The 19486-nt window shown below is 41.8% G+C and overlaps 1 protein-coding gene across 4 annotated transcripts in view; it reads left to right on the forward strand.

Moving 5' to 3' along the window:
• Positions 1-2458: 2458 nt before the first annotated feature.
• Rrbp1 (ribosome binding protein 1) overlaps positions 2459-19486 on the forward strand; it is a 69543-nt gene continuing 52515 nt past the window's right edge. For all 4 annotated transcript variants that reach the window (XM_078051362.1, XM_078051363.1, XM_078051365.1 and 1 more), the window contains exon 1: positions 2459-2593. The gene's annotated coding sequence lies outside the window, so the exon portion shown is untranslated. The remainder of the gene's footprint in view (positions 2594-19486) is intronic.

Below are 19486 nucleotides of genomic sequence, written 5' to 3' on the forward strand. Positions count from 1 at the left end.
ATCTATAGACTTTCCCCTCCTTGTTATTATTCCATAAACAAAATGTATAACAACCACTTTTATCATATTTGCATTTTATTAGATATTATAAGTAATCTAGAGATGATTTAACATGTATGGAAGGATGCATGTAGGAAATATGAATATACTATGCCATTTTAGATGAGACTTGAGCATCTTCAGATTTTTTTACATCTGTGAGTGGTGGTCCTGGATACCAAATCTCCTTTGAATAGTAAGAAACAATTGAAATTTTGAACCATATCCTTGTGCCAGGATCTGCTGGGAAAACTTAAACAGTGAACAAAATAAAGGAGGCTCCTACACGAGAACAGGCCCCTGGGCGGTTGGGTCTTTACTGGATCTATGTATTACTCTGGGCTTCCTGCTCTATCCCAGTCTCTCAACAAACATCCATGAATGAATGAATTTCTTCCCTAAAACCCAAAAGAAAGTGACTGTCCTACAATAAATACGTCGATGTTCAGAGAGGTTAAATGGCTTATCTGTGGTAAAGTAAGACCAGTTGGTAGTAATTGCCAGCCAGAAGTTAGAATTCTTGAATTTATTTCAAGCTAGGGTTCACTGAAGAAAATGAGCGTAGAAAGCTAATCCAGGTTAATTCCCGTTGATTAATCATTAATGTGCTAAGGAACTGCTGAGATTGAAAATAGAAATGAATAGTTTAATTTCAACCTAACTCCTCTTTATTCCCTCATAAAGGTTTTTATTTTCAACTTCTTTCTAACAATAACAAGTATAGTACCAATGGCAAATGGTGGTGGTGCTTTAAAAAAATAGATATTAGGCAGGGAATTCTGCAACCACAAAGATGAGAGGAGTGGTGTGAGCAGATAGACAGTCACAGCCCTTTTGGCCTCTTAGAAACTTAAATTTCAAAGAAATTGGCTTTGGCTCTAGTTTGAAGGGTTAGTTTTTGTTCTTTTTTTCTTTGGTGCCAGGGATTGAACTCTGGAGCACTTGACTACTGAGGCACATCTCTAGCCCTTTTTGTATTTTATTTAGAGACAGGGTCTCATTGAGTTGCTTTGGGATTCACTAAATTGCTGAGGCTAACTTTGAACTTGCAATCCTCCTGCCTCAGCCTCCTGAGTCACTGGGGATTACAGACCCGCACCACTGCTGAAGGCTTAGTTTTTTGTTCTTGCAGTGTTACGGATCAAACTCAGGGCCTCATGCAACCTGGCAAGTCCCCTACCACTGAGCCACACACCCTGCCTTTTTTACATTGTATTCTAAGGGAGGGCCTTGCTGAATAGCACAGGCAGGTCTCCAGCTTGGGATCCATCTGCCTCAGCCTCCTGAGTAACTGGGATTACAGGCCTGCACCACTGGATCTGGCGGATTAGTTTTAAGAGACTGTTATAATGGTTAAAATCTAAACCTACAGTTAACTTAATTAAATTTGGTTATGAAGACAGTGTTGGGTAATATCTGGAAGGAACACATGTAATGAGGAAGTGCCAACTGATCAGTTTCCTGGGGTATAGGTGAGTTTTCTTGGGTCAGAACCTTTCACCTTTCCCATTACCTGGAATAAAAAGTCCATAAGGTGGGTGATGAATTATTATTCTGGGGCTGTGGTTTAGGCCAGAACAAGAGACACACTGAGCCTTGGGTGCACCCTCTCTAAACAAAGGGTGTGTGATATTCACAATGCCTTGTACACTTTCTGGGTTTTTCACCCCAATTTTCCCCTTTATTCAAGGAAATCTTTCTAGTGTTGACTGTAATCTCTTTGAAGATGATTACTTATCTTGAGTTGCCCCCCAGCAGAAGTTGTGTTCCCACCCAGAAACCCCAGGGGGCTCTGCTTTCCGGAAAGTTTAGTTGGGTTTGAATACAGCAATTTCTTGAATTGCGCAATTCTGCTTAGAGTGACACCCACCGCCACCTCAGACCGGAGACGTCCAAAGGCGCAGGCCAGGGGCTGCTGGGATTCGAACCTTCCGCCGCCCGCTTAGGCGGAGCCCATTCCAAGTCAGCTACTGCGAGCAGCGTCCAGGCCCGGAGTGGGCGGGGCTGGTCGGGGACCACCCCTAGCTGGGCGGAGCGCTCGGGTCCCGCTCCGCCCCCGCGCAGAGACCAGAGCTACGCGGCCCCGCCCCTTCTCGGCCCCGCCCCCCGCGGCTCCCCGCAGCTCCTCCCCTCTCCCATTGGCCGAGGCGGAGACCCTCCTCTTTGTCCAATGGCCGCCGCCGTGGCTCGGCCATTCGCGTCCTTACTGGCCAGCGACCAGCAGAGTGGCGGGTAGCGGACCAATAAGGAGAGGCGGTTCGATGAATGGCTGGTCCGGGTGGGGAAGGCAGGAGGCGGCGATCCCGGCGGTGGGGGCCGTTCGCCAGCTCCGAGGCAGAAAGTGCCACGACTCCACACGCGCGCACGCAGCCAGCGAGCGGCCGGAGCGGACGGCGGACGGGGCGGACGGCGTCGGGGTCGCGGCGCCTGCAGCTGCTTGGGGGCGGCTTCTTGGTGGAGGCTCGGCCGGCTCCTCTCTCCCGGTTCCGCGGCGGCGGCGGCGGCGGCTCCGGCTCCTGTCCTCTTGCTCTCCCTCTCGCGTCTCCGCCTGCAGGTAAGAAACTTGGCTGGGCCCTGCAGCGGCAGCGGCGGCGGTGGCGGCGCGCGGGCCCGGCCGTCGGGGTGCCGGGGCCGGCCGCGCCGCGCCGCGAGTGACACGTCTCCTTGGCGGCCCCTCCCCCGGCGGCGCCGGCTCGCCCGCCGCCCGCCGTCACCGCGGCCGCGGCCCCTCGGGGTGGGACTCGGGTGGGGGGGCGTGTGCCAAGGCCCATTCCTATGCAGGGGCGGCGGCCGAGCGCGCCGAGCTGCGCGGACCCCACGTCCCTGGCCGTCTGGCGAGCTGTGGCGGCCCGGCGGCGCGACGTGGCGACCCCTCCCTCCCGGCTCGGCCGTCGGGCCGGCCCGCGCGCTCCTAAGTTGGGTGAAGAAAGTTGGCGGCGGGGCGGGGCGGCGCACAGCTGGCGGAGGAAGGGGTTAAGTTTCGGGAAGCCGCCGGATGACGTTGCCGGGCTGGAGTCCGGGCCGGAGGAGTGGGGGGGAGCTGGCGGAAGGCGGTGGAGGCCGTGGGGAGGAAGGCGGGATTGAATGGGCAACCTAAGGGCCGAGTGCGCCCGGTTGCGGGCCGCCGAGTGGCGGTGTCTTAGGGGATCCTGGAAGACCCGACGGGGCGGGCCCGGGCCGCAGGCGTGCTGTGCGGACGCCCCGGGGTGCTGTCCCGGGCGCGGACGTTCGGTCGGCCGTGGTGGCAACTTCCCGGAGTGCGGGACGAGGTTCCCTGCTCCCCCTGGCGGCGGGGCTGGGGCACCGTTTCCCCCGCGGGGCCGCGCGGAGTCCGGCGCGAGGGCACCCGGCGGGGGTCGGGGCCACTCCGGGCCCAGCTCGGCCTGCCCCTCCCGTGGCCACTATGAATGGGTCGGCAGTGCCAGGCCCAAGCGGAAGCGGGGCACCTCCGGCCCGGCGGGCCAAGCGCTCTGGCACCCAGCCCGCTGCCCGCCCCAGCCCGCCAGGCTCCCCTCCTGCGCTTTTGGTAGGGAGAGTGTTACTGTGGCCCGAGTTTCCACTGGGGCTCAGAGATGCTTTAGGGATCCCCTTTGTATTACAAATCACAAGGTGTGGCACTGTCTGGTGTCCATGCACCGTGGAGGTTAGGACCAAGTCATCTTTCTGGGGCTTGGGGGTGAGGGGCTGGCTCAATTTCCTCGTCTGAAAAATGGGGCTCCTGATTCTCTGTACTTTAGAGAATGCTGTGGAGGACCAGCACATGTAGGAAGTAGTCAACAAGTGTTGGCTTGTCCTTTTGGGATGCATTTTTAGGGACGTGCCGGACACAGGAGCAAGGTGGAGCCAGGCTCCTACTTGCCTACTGCAGACCACGCAGGCCTGCAGCCTGCAGAAGTCACAAGTTTGGATTCCACTTGCTAGACTACATATCTCTGGTTCCTTAACCTCTCTGAACCTGGGTTTCCTTATCTGTAGCCTGGAGATAGTACCACCCACTCACGATGGGGTCAGGGGAGCTGTGCAGGGAAGTGCTCGGACCTTGTGCAAACAGCAGGCAGTTTGGCAATAACTCCGTAGGTCAGAGGTCAGGAGAGACTGGAAGTACCAAGGAAATGAAACCTTGGAGGCTCTTGGAAGACTCCCACGTCTCTGTTTGCCCAGCTATTCACTCAGTGTGCTGAAATCTTCCTGGTTGCCAGTGTCTGGATGGAATTTTCTGAAGTTTGGGAAAAATGACCCAGTAAGGTCTCATATCCCAGGCTGAACAACTGCACATTTTACACGAGCCCTATGGGGAGCATTCTTCTACCTCCCTTCCACCTCCTTATACTTTTCCAACTGCTCTTGTTTGTCTCAACTGGTCATTAATTGGATACCCCGAGAAATCTCAGTGATTCTGCAGCATGCTATCTAACTTTGGTGATGTCTTAATTTGTTTATGAACTTTCCAAAGGTCAGCCCGCTATGGTCTGCCAACTTGTTTCCCTTCCAGAAGTACCTTCCGGTTCTAAGGTCCTGGAGATGCCACTTCCTTCTTGATTTAAGTAGAGGAGGAGAGGTCAGGGCAGACCTCCTAGTAAGTTTCCCTTTGTATGAACAGGGCAGACTTGGATAGCAGGGCAAACCCATATTATTGGGCTGCCTAGCCACACCCCAGAGGAGGGCAAGAAAGGAGTCCTGGGGTTTGGAAACAGAGGGTTTCCAGTGGGTAGGGCTATAGGTACTATGTTATAAGAGAACTTTACCCTTTCATACTTAGAAGTCTGCCTCTGACCATTTCAAAAGGAGATTAAGAAGTTAGAGCAGTACCATGGTATAAGGATATTTTTTGTTGATGGGAGAGTTTTAAATAAATCCTGAATCGAATCATTTGAGCAATTATGCTCTTTGCTGAAATGAGCCCTAACTCTACAGGCTGCAATAATTATATAGCACCAAACTCAGTTTAAATGGTTGAATGCAAATGATTTAATTGGAATATTGGTTTATTATGCAGCAGAATATCTTTTTAAAGTGTAAAAACCTGGATTCTTCTTACTCATTCTTTTATCGCTGGGAGCTTTAACTAATAGACAAATGACACAGAGTCAGAGACAACAATTCTTTTGAGATACCGGATTTTTTGTTAAAATCTTGTTTCCAGAGGAAAAAATGGTCAGTCAGAATTATGAAGGTAGGGACTGTGCTTTCCTTCTGTATATCCCAGGCCTACAGTGGATAAGATGTAGTAAGTTTCCTTTGACACAGAGTGGTGCAGACCTGAATCACAGGACTCCTGATTTAGCTGAAGCCTGGAGGAGGCCATGATTGAGGGATGGCAAGAAAGGGATCTTGGAGTTTGGAGATAGAGGGTTTCCATAATTAATACTGATTAAGTTGGATAATCTACCATCTCTGGTTAAAATATCTTCAGTAATTAATCCAGCTGTTTCATGGGATAAATGAAACTGAACACAACTTGATTTTTAAGGTTTACTGTTAGAATAAGATTTCATAACTTTAATGTACATTTAGGACTGACAACAACCTTATTTTTTAGGATAGGTATAGTTGTCACCCATTTGGTGGATGAGAATGGGGAGGCCCAGCAGATCAGGAGGTGTTTAGACTTGTTTTTGTTGCCAGTTTCTAGGTGACCTGGACTCTGCCTTCCAAACATTCTGTGGGGCTGTACAATTCTACCTTCTAGGGACAGTAATTATCCCAGAGACAACATAGAACTAGAAGACCAAAATTAAGTTTCACTGGCGAGAAGGTGGAGAGTCAGTTGAAAATGTAAAGTGGCAATGCAAGAAGGTACTTTGAATTTCATTTCTTTATGAAGCATCTCTCTTCTGGACCTTCAAATCTATACATAAAAATGAGGGACTTCTAGTTCTTGTCTGAAGAAGTTGCTATGAAAAATGGTATTGTCCGGCACCATAGCCACATACAGCTATTTAAGTTTGACTTTAAAACAAGTAAAATGAGATAAATCAGTTTCTTAGCCACATTTCTAGTGCTCAGTAGTCACGTATTAGTCAGTGTAGATTTAGATCATTTCTATCATCACAGAAAGTTCTGTCAGATAACATTGGTCTAGGGAAGCTGTTATTCTCTAAATAGTTAAGTCTCTGTTCTCTTGATTATAGGGAAATATTTTGATGTCCAGCCGGGTGAAATGCCCATTCTATAGATCAGTACAGTTGACTAGTGGCAGTTCATATGCTTTGATCTAATAAAATGTCACTTTTAATCACTTTAGTCCTGACTCTGCATTGTAAACTACATAATGAGTGGGGAGTGGGGGGATATCAGTTTTTACCTAATAGCAACAGCATCTAAATGGCCAAATGTACCAAACATGGAAAATAAATAAGTATTAAGTAGAAATCATATGGCTTGTAAGGAAAGTAAATATTTAATTTTAAGTGGGCAAGCAAGGCCAGTTAGCATTATAGAACATTAACTCAGGGACTTCCTAAGAGACCATTTTTTTTTTTTAGGCAGACAAATTCTGAGTCTCCCCAAACAGGCAAGAATACACCCAAATTTAAAACCAGGCAAAAGTGACTCTCCAATCTCTCTAGAATGCACAGCAACTTTAATGTTTTTTTTTTTTTTTAAAAGTCCTATAATTCCTTAAAGTTGTAAATTCTCAATTATTTTGGCAAGACTGGACCACCTGCTTGGTCGCCAAACCTTACATCTTCCAACATATTGGAGTTTTCCTATCCCTGGGGCAGTGACTAATTTGCAGGCTCTTTCATACTCCATATGACTCTGAAAGGCTCAGTGGGATTTGAGAGGATCAGTATTTGGGAAGAGCTGTTGAATTCTTGGTTGTCCTGGTGGGCTCATCTTAGTACTCAGAATGACAGAACCAAAGTTTAAACAAAGAACCTTCAGTGTTGGGCAGCTAGTCAATTTCTTGTTGGTCAGAGGAGAGGCCTACTGAGATTGTGCCGGAAGTTATCAGCTATTTATAGTGATAATGAATATCATTTGCTGGCTCAAAAGTCGTACTAAAAGACCATCCTGATTTCAAACCTTTAATTCTGTATCCTACCTCTGGGCTAGTTATCAGCAGACAAGGTCTGTGTTAAGCTGTGTCAAGATAGGTTTGAGGCTGGTGCACTGTGTGGACTGAACTTGGCCTGCACATGACGTTTGTTTGACAAACCCCATGTCATTAAACACCTTTTAAAAATGGGGGGGTTTTCCCCCCATTAAAATATTTCATTTTACACGAGGAAGAAGCTAAAGCCCAGAAAGAGAAAAGTCATGTCTAAGGTCGCATCACTTATTCCTGGTATCAGAACCCCCACTAGGGCTTATCTCTTGGAAAAAATATTTAGGGCCCTCTTGGAAAAGATGAGAATATCTGGCCACATTATGTTGGTTTTCTTGCACGAAAACTATGAACTGTGGTCACCCTCTGGGAAGAGCCTGTGCCCTCATGCACCAGCATCCTACCCTAGTTTATGTGTGGGGTTTCAGCAGTCCTTGAGGGGGGCTGGAGAGCATCTAGGAGCGGCCTGGCTCATCTCCAGCATGGGGCAGTGAGATAAGCCCTGGTTGGGGTTCTGATCCCAGGAATAAGTGGTGTGACCTTAGACATGACTTTTCTCTTTTTGGGCTTTAGTTTGTTTCTCATGTAAATGAAAGTAGGCCAGATGGCTCCATCTTTGAGGTTTCAGACCTTGGTTTAATTCCCTGCTCTCTCATGCCAGTGTCTCCAACATCAGCAAATCCCATCAGTTCTACCTTTAAAATAGAGCCCCCATTGGACTTCTTCCCCTCTTTTGGTTCCACTCTCCAACCCCTTTCACCGCTTGCATGGATTATTTTACTGCCCTCTGAAGTGGCCTTCCAGTTTTTACCCTCACCCCATGCCTTCTAATCTGTTCCAAAGCAGTCTTCTGTTAAAGAGCCTCCTTGGTCAGAGTCTTTATAGTGGTCTTCAGTGTCCCCACTTAGGCTCTGGCTGCCTACCATGTCCCTTGCTCCTCGGGCGCACTTCTGACTTGGGCCTTTTTCATGTGCAGTTGCCTCTACCTGGGGAGTTTTTTCCCCAGATAACCACGTGACTGGCTCTCCCATCTCCCTCAGGTCTGTTGCCACTCTTTTTATTTTCACAGTATCTTTATTTTGTTTATTTTTATGTGGTACACAGTGCCTCACATGTCAAGGCAAGTACTCTGCCACTGAGCCACAACCCCAGCTTCTGTTGCCACTCTTTTTAAAGTGACAGCCATCTGTCTCTTTTCATGTCTTTCTCATCTCTGCATCACTTTCTGTTGATTATCGCCACCTAATGTAGCCCATATTTGAGTTTGCTATGCTCCACCCCAGTGGAGCATGAGCTCTACCAACATGGGGATATTATCTGTTTTGTTTCCTCAGGTGTCCCCAGTATCTTCAACAGTGATGGCACCCAGTAGATGCCATCCTTGCTGAGCTAATTGAAGAGACGATTTCCTAGTGCTCATATTCTTCGGGTATATTATCATTTAGCCTGAAGTAGTCTGGATTCCTAGAGCATCAAATATAAACACAAAAACATATTCCAGAGCCAAATGCAAGTGATTTTTGGATTACCTCCAGCCTGGCTCCAGTTGAGAAATTGACAAGAACGTTGTGGAGTGGTACTGTCAAGCATGGACAGTCCCTGCTCTGGCAGCAGAGGCTGGAGGTTTAAGTTTGCCTTAGGGGAAGGCTTGGGTGCCTGCCCTCCCTCTCCTGGCTCCCTGAATCTCCTGGCCAGCATATTATATAGATCTCAGGGCTGCCTGTTTCTCCACAGCCCATCATTCATAGCACCTCAGCAGGGCTAGGCCCTCCCAGGTGCTTGTCCTAGTTTGGGGGAGGAGCACTGGCAGTCAGCATCCTGTGTTTCCCTGTGTGAATTATGAGCATGAGGTGGGGTTTGCAGAGTAACTGAGCATATCAGTGACGACACACTTAACCAGGAAACAAAACGTTATTTTTGGTTCTGAACAATGTGCTGGCTTGCTCTGAATAGAGGTGGATTTTGTATTTCAGTGTTTCTTAGTGGTAGGAGGAAGAATTCTTTTCTTTTAGTTGGTATTACATTTTCTTTTCTCTTGGTCAGACTAAGGAGTGAGAGGACTTGATGAGGTTATTCTGCTGCCTCCCCTCTCAGTGCGCTTCTTTGCCCTCAGAGGGCTTTAGTGTGTAAGTTAGCAGAGATGGAGGAAGCCTGGTCAAAGGCATGCTGGTCTTGTAGGTGAGAGTGGATTCCAGGCTAGCCGCCATCCTTCATTTCTCCTTCTCTCCTGCTTGTAGGCAAAGAATGGAAAAGAACATCCTAGATTCCTAGCCCTTTGTAATGACGGTTTACGACCTACTCATTTTACATGGAAGTGTGAAAGACCCTTGTCCATACCTAGGTGTGGTGTTTTCTGGAATTTGTCCTTCAGTGATCAGAATGTACAGCTCAACTGTATCAAAGACAATTGAGTTTTCTATGAATAGGAATTGATGTAGCTTTATTTCTGTTGGATACATTCTTATTTTTGGTTCTTGATATTTATACTGTAGTACTTAGAAAAATCTTAATTTTCAAAAATTTATAATAATAAATGATTCAGGGAAGGAAGGAGCTAAAAAATAAATGAATTATTGCAACTCTTCATGAAAAGTCTTATTAGGGACTTGTCAAGGAACTTCTGAAAAGTCAACTTTAGCCTTGACTCTGAAGCCCAGCCCTAAGTTGACTGTCATATGTAGCTTCTGTCTTAAGTTCCTGAGCCTTATGTTGTACAGTTTTATTTTTTAAGACTGTGAGGAGGATATCACAGTAGGTGTGGTTCCTTGCTATCCTGGACACATCAGGAGATAACACCTGCCTGGTTTCTTTAATTCCTCTCTTTGGAGAGAACAATATTGTGTATATGTAAGAGCTGGGAGGTGGCAGTAAAGACAGAACTGTGACAGATTCTTTAGGCCTTAAATTTACCTCTCCTTCAGGATCCATGAGATGCATTTTCCTGGCAGAGATGGCCCACATACTTTTAAAACAATATTTATTTTTTAGTTTTAGGTGGACACAATATCTTTATTTATTTATTTTTTTAATGTGGTGCTAAGGTTCAAACCCAGTGCCTCACACATGCTATGCGAGCACTCTACCACTGAGCTTCAGCCCCAGCCCAGCACACATATTTTTAACTCTTTACTGAAGTAAATATATTTGAGTCTATAGCTCAATACATTTTTTTTTTACAGAGTATAAACCCTTGTTTAACCATCAGATCAAGAAGTCTATTATTTTTCTCTATAGCTCTTCTTGTGTCCCTGTGTCCCCTTTTACTTGCTGCCTGTCCCCAAGGACATCTGTTCTCCTATTTCTTTCTTTTTTTTTTTTAAAGGTAATATTTTTATTTTTTTATTTTATTTTATTTTATTTAAGAGAGAGAGAGAGAGAGAGAGAGGGAATTTTTTAATATTTATTTTTTAATTTTCGGTGGACACAACATCTTTGTTTGTATGTGGTGCTGAGGATCGAACCTGGGCCACACGCATGCCAGGCAAGTGCGCTACCGCTTGAGCCACATCTCCAGCCCTCTCCTATTTCTAATAGATTCTTTTTGCCTTTGTAGGAATTCTATAGATGTGGAATCACGTGGCATATGCTTGTCTTTTCCTCAGGATATGTGTAAGATTTCATCCATGTATTTGGGATAGCTGTAGTTTATTCATTCATTCTTGTTGTTTATATTCCAGTATGTGAATATATCTCATTTTATCCATTTTACTCTGGATAGGTACTTGGATAGTTTCCAATTTGGGGCTGTTACAGATAATACTGGTCTTGCCTCTGACTTATGGTGAACACATATTCATGTTTTCATTGGAGTGGAATTGCGGAGCCACGAGGAAGTGTGTGCTCAGCTTTAGAAGACAGTGCCAGACTTTTCCCCCAAAATGCTTCTATTAATTTGTACTCCCACCAGTAGTATATGAGAGTTTAGAGTGCATTGTGAAATGACTGACTTTAGGAAGGAACCAAAGTTTGATAATAAGAATCAATTCCTTCATACCAGAGTTCTTTTGTCACAGACATGGGAATGTCTGGCCAGCAGAATTTGTTAATCAAAGATGGGTCTTTGCAAGGGCTGATAGGAGGGTCAGATTTAATGTCAGTGAGCAAATGTTATTTCTTCACCACAAATCCAAGTGGAAAGGAGCTCCTCATAAAAATTAAGTGATGGAGTTGATTTGTGTTCTGATCTGATCCCTATTGGTTTCTTAAAAACAAGGCAAACAACAGTTGGATACCAGACCTTATTCAGCCCTGGTTCATACATTTCTAATTAGAAGATCCACCCCTTCCATGAGTATGGTGGTGTGGGGATACACCTGCAGGATCTCCTACTTATCCACCTCCCACCCTTGGGATTAGGGTATAGTAGTTCCCCCATCTGTGGGAATATATTCCTGTGACTCCTGTGGATGCCTAAAATTGCAGGTAGCTCTGAACCCCATACATACAACATTTTTTTTCTATACAATGTAATATGATAAAGTTGAATTTATGAATTGGGCACAGTATGATATTAACAACAATAACATAACAGAGAAGAAGAGTTCCAACAATATCTGTAATAAAAATTATGTGAATGTGGTATTTCTCGGTATCTTGTTCTGCACCCATTGTTTTTCTGTTGACAATGTGAGACGGTGCAATGCCTGCCTGACGAGATGAAGTTAAGTAAATGATGTAGGCAGTGTGATAAAGCATTAGGTCACATTGACCTTTTGACGATACATACTTTAGACTGTGGCTGACTGGGTACCTGAAACCTCAGAAAGGGAAACTGTGGATAAAGCAGCACTTATCCAGGTCTGGATTAGAAACTTGTCTTGCTGGCACAGCCAGCCTTCCTGTCACATAACAGTGATGTTTTCCCTTTTCTTTGAAGATCTTGATTGGCTGGAATTTGGTTAGACTGCGAGTGGCAACAGTGCCAGCAGCTATCAGTTAGCTTAAAGATTGAAGGGACACTGGGTTTCTGGTGAGGTAAGGTCTGGGTTGTCTAGACCAGTCTTCTGATTTGGGATGGGCTGGGGCAAGTACTAGATAGAAGATCAGAAACACCTCCTGTAAAGCATGGAATGGCCTGGAAGATACTGAAGAAGGATAAACATGACTCTGAGGGCCTTGGGTGAACTGTGCAAACTCTTAAATTTTGAGGGAATCTCTCAGCACAAGTGGCAGAGATCGACATGGGCAGCATAATAGGAGAGCCTCTCCTAAGAGCTAGAACCACTAGGGACTTCAATACCTGTAGGAAGAAGGAAAGTCCTAAGTAAGCACTTCTGGGACTGGGAATGTAGCTCAGGGGTAGAGCGCTTGCTTAGCATTTGGGAGGCCCAAGTTTCAATCCCGAACACTGCAAGATAAATAAGCAAATATGCAGATGGACCAGAGTACACAGCAAATAAATAAATAGAAAGGAAGGAAAGGAAAGAAGAAAGGAAGTGCTTACCCTACCCAAGAGCCAGGTTGTGTGGAATGGCATAGCCTGAGAAGTGGATATGAAAAGTTGTCCCTTATGTAGATCACATGAACTGAGTACTGGGAAACAAGCTCATTTTAAAGTTATTTTATAATTGACCTGGACAGATAGTGCTCTTGTGCCAGTCTCTGAGCAGGCAGGTCTATGAAGAACTGTACCTTTATGTAAGCTCGTTAAATTCCCAGTAAAAGTGTAACAGGAAAATGAACAGCCTATGCTCACAAAACACACAGAACTAGACAAAGGATGCAAAGTGCTGTCAGTGAGGAACATAAGAACATAATATAAAATATATGTAAAAATATAAGATGGTGGTGTTGATGCATATTAAATACCACCACTTACTGAAAGTAATAGGCAAGGTTGAAAATACCCATAAGGAACAAGAAACTATAAAATGGTTTGGCATATTTTGAACACTGAACCAGGTCCAACATGTAAATATGAAAATGTCAATAATTGTAATAAAAATCTGACAAATGGGATTATCATCAGATTAGATAAAACTGAAGAGAAGAAATGGACTGGAAGGTAGAACAGAAGAAAATATATAGATTCATTTTTAAAAACCAAATAGATGGGGCTGGGGTTGTAGCTCAGCGGTAGAGCTCTTGCCTAGCATGTGTTAGGCATTGGGTTTGATTCTCAGAACTGCATAGAAATAAATAAAGGTTCATCAACAACTAACTAACTAACTAAATAAAATAGATGAATACTTTGTAAGACCAATAGAGATTCGCAGAGAATGGACTGAGAAGTGTGTATAATTGGGGATCCAGGAGAGGATCTGGATCTCTTCAGTGGGTATCTAAAGAGATCATGACTGAGAATTTTCGCAAAATGGATAAGACATTGATTAAAAACTAAAACCAACCCTCTAAAAACAGGTTTACGTGTGGATAGGTTAGTGGTTAGAGGGAAAAATTCAACAGTGAAGGTGAAAAGGTCATTTTAAGACATAAACCAAGAGGGTTACTATGGATCTTGGCTAAAGGACATTCTCAAGGATATTCTTGGAAGAAAGATGAGGCCAGATGGAAAAAAGTGAGTCTGCAGGCATTGAAGAGTAAAACTCATTAATTTTTGAACAATCCTAAATAAATGTAAATAAAATGAGATTATATACATAAAAATAGTAAGATCTAAGTTGGAAAAGGTAGTGAAATTTATGGGGGAGGGTAAAATTTTTGTTTAACTGAAATTTGTGAACCTTGCATGTTGATTTTTAAAGATAATTACTAAAGAGTAGAAACAGTGAGTTACTTCTGTAATAGTGGGGTAGAGGATGGTGAATAAAACGTATTAAATAATCAAGAAAGATAGAAAGTAACCCAGGATAGGGAATAAAGTAGCACAAAATGCAGATTTAAACCCAAATATCAGCATTCTTATTAAATGTAAATGACCTAAATATTCCAGTTAAAATGTAAATATTTTGTTCATACTGGGTTTTAAAAACATCCAGCTCTTGAGGTATTTATGAAAGATGGTGAAAGTAAAAGAATAGAAAAAGGTACTACAGAAAAACTATTAAAAAAAAACTGGTGTATTAATGTAATATCAAATATGCTTCAAGGCAAAACCCATTATGTAGAGAGAAGGTCATTTCATAATGATAAGCATGCAATTTGAAGATTGTTAATTCTAAAGTTAAAATTGCTCAATCTTAATACATAAAGCATGAACTGACAATTTTCAAAAAATGGTCAAATCTATATTCATAGAAGAGAATTTTAGTAATCCTGTCAGCTAAACAGAGCAGTAGGAATGTAGTTTGTAACGATTTTGTGTGTGTGGGGGTACCAGGGATTGAACTCTGGTGCTTAACCACTGAGCCACATACCCAGCCCTCTTTGTATTTTATTTAGAGACAAAGTCTAGTTAAATTGCTGATAAATGGTTTTGATCTTGGGATCCTCCTGCTTCAGCCTCCCAAGGTCCTGATATTAACAGGCATGTGCCTCCATACCTGGCTGGTATGTAATGATTTTTTTGTAAATAAAACATTATAGCCAGTGCATACTTCAGGTTAGCCATATCTGTAGCCTTTAAAGTAATTCTCAAGAAATAATAAAGGTTTGAAATTGTACAGAGAAGATAGATCACTATTCAATTAAATCAGAAATATGAATAAAAAGAAAATCTCCGTGTACTTAGAAATTTTAAATTGCTTCTAGTATTCATGTGTAGGTAAAAAAAATAATGAGAAATAAAAATGTTGAAATGTATAGTATGTTAAAAGTTGTAGCATGTAGGTAAAATATTATTTACCAGGTAATTTATGACTTTAAATGCATTCAGAAGGAGAAAAGATGAAAATTAATGAACTAAGCATGTATCTTGAGACATTACAAAAGGCAAAATAAACCTGTCAATCAGCAAGAAGTAAAATAAGGATTAATGAAACAGAAAACAAATATATAATAGAAAACCTCAACAAAACCATAATTTCACCCTTAGAAGAGATGAGTAATATTGACAAATCTCAAGCAAAATTGATCAAGAGAAAGACATAAATTACTAATATCAAGTATGTAAAATGGGACTTCACTACAGATGATGTAGACTTTAAAAGATAAGTGGTTATTATGAAGAACTTGTGCTACATAAATTTTAAAATCAATATTTATTAACATTTATTAAAATATCTAATAACTAGAGAGGAGTTATACATCATACATCAAAAACTTCCCTTTTACATCTCAACATGGCAAAGGTTTTGCAAATTCTTAGAATATTAATAAGTTTCTAGAAAATATAACTTATCAGTACTGAATCAAGAAGAGATAGAAAACTTGCATAGTCCTATAATTATTAAGGAAATTAGATCCTTCAAGTTTTCTCACACAGAAAATAGCAGTTCCGGATGACTTCACTGATTAGCTCTACTAGACTTTTAAAGAAAAGTATTTCAGTTGTTCACAAACTCTTCAAAAAAAGAAAAAAGAAACACTACACTATCTACTCATCTTGATACAAAACCTGATGAAAATAGGTGGGAAGAAAATTTTCAAATCTTACTCCTAAAAATACAAACCAAATCAATTAGTATGTATAATGACATATTTATCCTAGGAATGCAAACTTGGTTTAATGTTTTAAATATGTTTATATTCATCTCCTATGCTAACATATTACAGGAGTAGCACAGAGTGATTATCAAATACAGAGAAAGTATTTGATAAAATTAACCATGTATTTATGCAAACTAGGGATAAAAATGGACTTTTTTAAACTGATAAAGGATGTCTACAGAAAGCCTGTAGCAAACATCACACTGAAAAAAGGGATTCATAAAATCCTGCCCTTAGATATCAGGAAGAACTGGTTGCCTAGCATCATCCTTTTTCCCTCTCTTTTTTGTTTTTTGTTCATACTGGGGGTTGAACCCAGAAATACTTTGCCAACTGAATTATATTCCAGCCCTTTTTATTTTGAGGCAGGGTCTTGCTAAACTTAAAATCCTCCTGTCTACCTTCCATGTAGATAGAATATAGGTGTGTGCCTCTGCAGCCGTCCGTCCTTTCTCTTTAGTGCTGTGTTGGAGTCCTACCCTGTCAAGAAGAGTGAAACAGAGCATATCAAGAGTGGGAAGAAAAGAACAAAACAATGGTTCATATGCTTAGATATATAGAAAACTTAAAAAAAAGTCTTCAGATGTATTATTAGAATTAGGCAAAAATTTACCATACCTGAATCAAATACATTTCTTATACCAGTAACAAATTGAAAATGAAACGTAGAGACCTTTTGCAAGTGTGTAAAAACCGTGAAGAACCAAGAAATAACTCTCTGAAAAAATGAGTAAGACTTCATGGTGGACATTAATTTCTCCTTCAAGACAGTTGTGTTTTTCTTTGTAAATTTGGTCCTTATAAAATAAATTAACACATATTGTCCTGATATCAGCAGATACTGACGCGATGTGAGGAGGCTGGCTGCATGCAGTGCAGGTCAAGTTCATCCCTGCTTTCTGAGAGGTGCATGTCAACTGCAATAAGCACTCTGTTGTGGGCCAACACATCTTTACTCTTCATGTTTATTTTTAAAAATCAGGATCCTTGATTCCTACCACATAGGCATGTTGTCTTCATAAGATGAAGCTTGTAGATTTCTTAAAGCTCTCAGAAGATTTAAGTCTATTTAGATACCTACTTTTCCAAAGACTTCGTGATTTTGAGAAACACAAACGTGTCAACTCTTTATTTTTTTCCTCAGGTATACAAATTGAATCTGAAATGGCTGATGAATGAGACTTATAATAGAATACATTTCTATTTTTAGTGTTTCAACTCTTCTTTGAAATGAGTAGTATTGTTTCTTTAAAGTAGGAAGTCAGTTATTTCCATCCTATTAACACATGAAATAAGTGATTTCAGAGCTGTCTTTAGTTACTGCATTTTCTCTTAGTTCCTCTGGGTTAAACAAAACAAAACAAAAACAAATCCAAGATTACATTTAAAATTTTAGACCAGATACTCTGATTTCATTTTAGAAATGTTAGATGAAGTTAATAAGCATTTTTTTAAAAAAAGTTTTGCTTATGGGGTAGCAAAGAGATTGCCAGAAACTGTAAGCTAAGTGAGAAGTGACTGGGGCCTAGCCTAAACTGACCCTGGGATAGGGGTGGGGTAATGACAACTACAGTCTTTTTTTGCTTTAATGCCCAGGGGGTAAGGGATTATCTGAAGTGGAAGTGGGAACTGAGCTTTCCTTCACATAGCCATTTAAGTCCCAAACCCTTGAAGGCCTGCATCCTCAATGGAAGAGCAGACATTATCCCATGATTAATAAGGGGAGAGGAGGATAGGTAAGCACTTACCTGGTTTTGTTCTGAGGTAGAGAAGCAAAGTCTCCTGAATTTTTCTGTGCTACTGGGCCCAGTCCAGGGCCTAGCACATGATAGGTAAGTGCTCAACCACTGAACTATACCCCTACGCCTTTTTATTTTATTTTAAGACAGGGTCTTTAAGTTGCCCACACTGACCATGAACTTGTGATCCTCCTGCCTCAGCCTCCTGAAGAGCTGGGATTACAAGTGTGCATTACCATTCTGGGCTTAGTTAAATTTTTTTTTAAAGTATTATTCAATGATAAAGTGGAACTAAATCATAAAGGAAAAAAGGATAACACTTGAATAATCCAATAAGAGTGCAAAAAAGAATGGGAAAATATGTAAAGAAACTGTTATAAATAGGAAGTATAAAAGGAGAGTATAAATGAATCCAATTACATAGGAAACCACAATAGATGTTGGTGGATTAAACCTACCAGTTAAAAAGACAAATTGCCACTGGTCTTAAAATAAAACCCAGCTATATGCTATTTTTAAGAGCTCCACTTAAAACATAGGGACACAGAGGAGTTGCAAGTAAAAAATAGAAAAAGGTTCCAGGCCAATATTAACCCCAGAAATTTTGGTAGGGCTTTTAAGTAATCAAACAACTTTAAGGAAAATAAATTATTATTAGGATAAATAGAGACATTGAAGAATAGAGGGGAGGTAATAGGCTCTTTACCAGGAAGATGTAATAATTCTGATATTATGTTCACCTAACAAGATAGTCTCTAAACAAAGCACAATAGTGGGAAACTTATGAGTTCTCAATAGCTGCTTGATTAGGTAGGCAAAAACCTAGTGATGTATAGAAGATTATTAAGCTAGAACTAAGGATTCACACAGGACCTTATATTCTACAGAGTATACATATATTTATAAATATTGATCACAATCCTGGTTTGGAGGCACATGCCTATAATTCCATCTAATCAGGAGGTTGAGACAGGAGGATGGCAAGTGTGAGGCCAACCTGGGCAACTTAGAGAGATCCTGTTTCAAAATAAAAAGGGCTGAGGATATATAACTCAGTGGCAGAGTGCTTGCCTAGTATGCACTAGGCCTTTGATTCAATACCAAGTGCTGGGACAAAAAACTTGACTACAATGTAGTAAAAATCACCAAATACATAATCTAAATTAGAGTTTTTCAAACTGCAAGCATTGGAGTCATTTTAGTTTGTTATATAACATCTTCTGTAACTTTTGATGACAGAGAAAAAAACAACAATAGTGCATTCCATCTACTAAGATTGAGTTGTTTCATGAGAATTTTATTTACTTGGTTTTCTCTCTCTATGTGTGTGTGTATATTAATATGTATGTATGTATCTGTGTCCATGTCCTAGGATACACAATAATTATTTATTTTTTTGGTTAAAAATCTGTAGGCTTATAATACAGTTAAATTAGGATTTATCAGCCATACTTCAGACTCATCCTATGTGTTAGGAAAGTTAAGCACTGCCTAGTCACAGGTCAAAGAAGAAACACATGGGAGCTAGAAAATAAAAGCGGTTATGAAAATGCTGTTCATTGATGCCTGTAGGATGAAGCTACAGCAGTACTTATGAGGAAAATGTATTGCCTTAAATATTTGCTATAAGAAAAGAGGAATGAAAATTGATAAATGTTCATGTCAAGAAATTGGAGAGAACAGAATGGAAGATCAAAGAAATAGGGAAAATTAATTGGGCCTAGAATCATCATTGAAATTGAAGCAGCACTCTACCTGAGTTCTATACTGTTCTACTCTCTACTCCAAGAAAATATCTCCAGACATCCATCCTGACAGTTTTATTATACCCCTAGTCTTCCAAACCTACAAAGAGCAAATAACCACAATTTCATACAAACTTTTCCAAAAAATGGAGGAAGGGAATAATCCTAGTTCATTCTATGAGAATTGAGTGATCCTGATTCCAAGATCAGAGAACAACCTCAGAATGATCTCTGATTTTTCTACTTAGAACATACAGAAATTCCACATAAAAATATAAATAAACCAAATCTAGAGACAGTATTTAAAAAAAAACACCCCACCTTTTGAGGACTCGTTTATGCCGTAGAAATCATCTTTTTGAGTT

This window comes from Ictidomys tridecemlineatus, chromosome 5 (genome assembly GCF_052094955.1).
Source record: "Ictidomys tridecemlineatus isolate mIctTri1 chromosome 5, mIctTri1.hap1, whole genome shotgun sequence".
NCBI lineage: Eukaryota > Metazoa > Chordata > Mammalia > Rodentia > Sciuridae > Ictidomys > Ictidomys tridecemlineatus.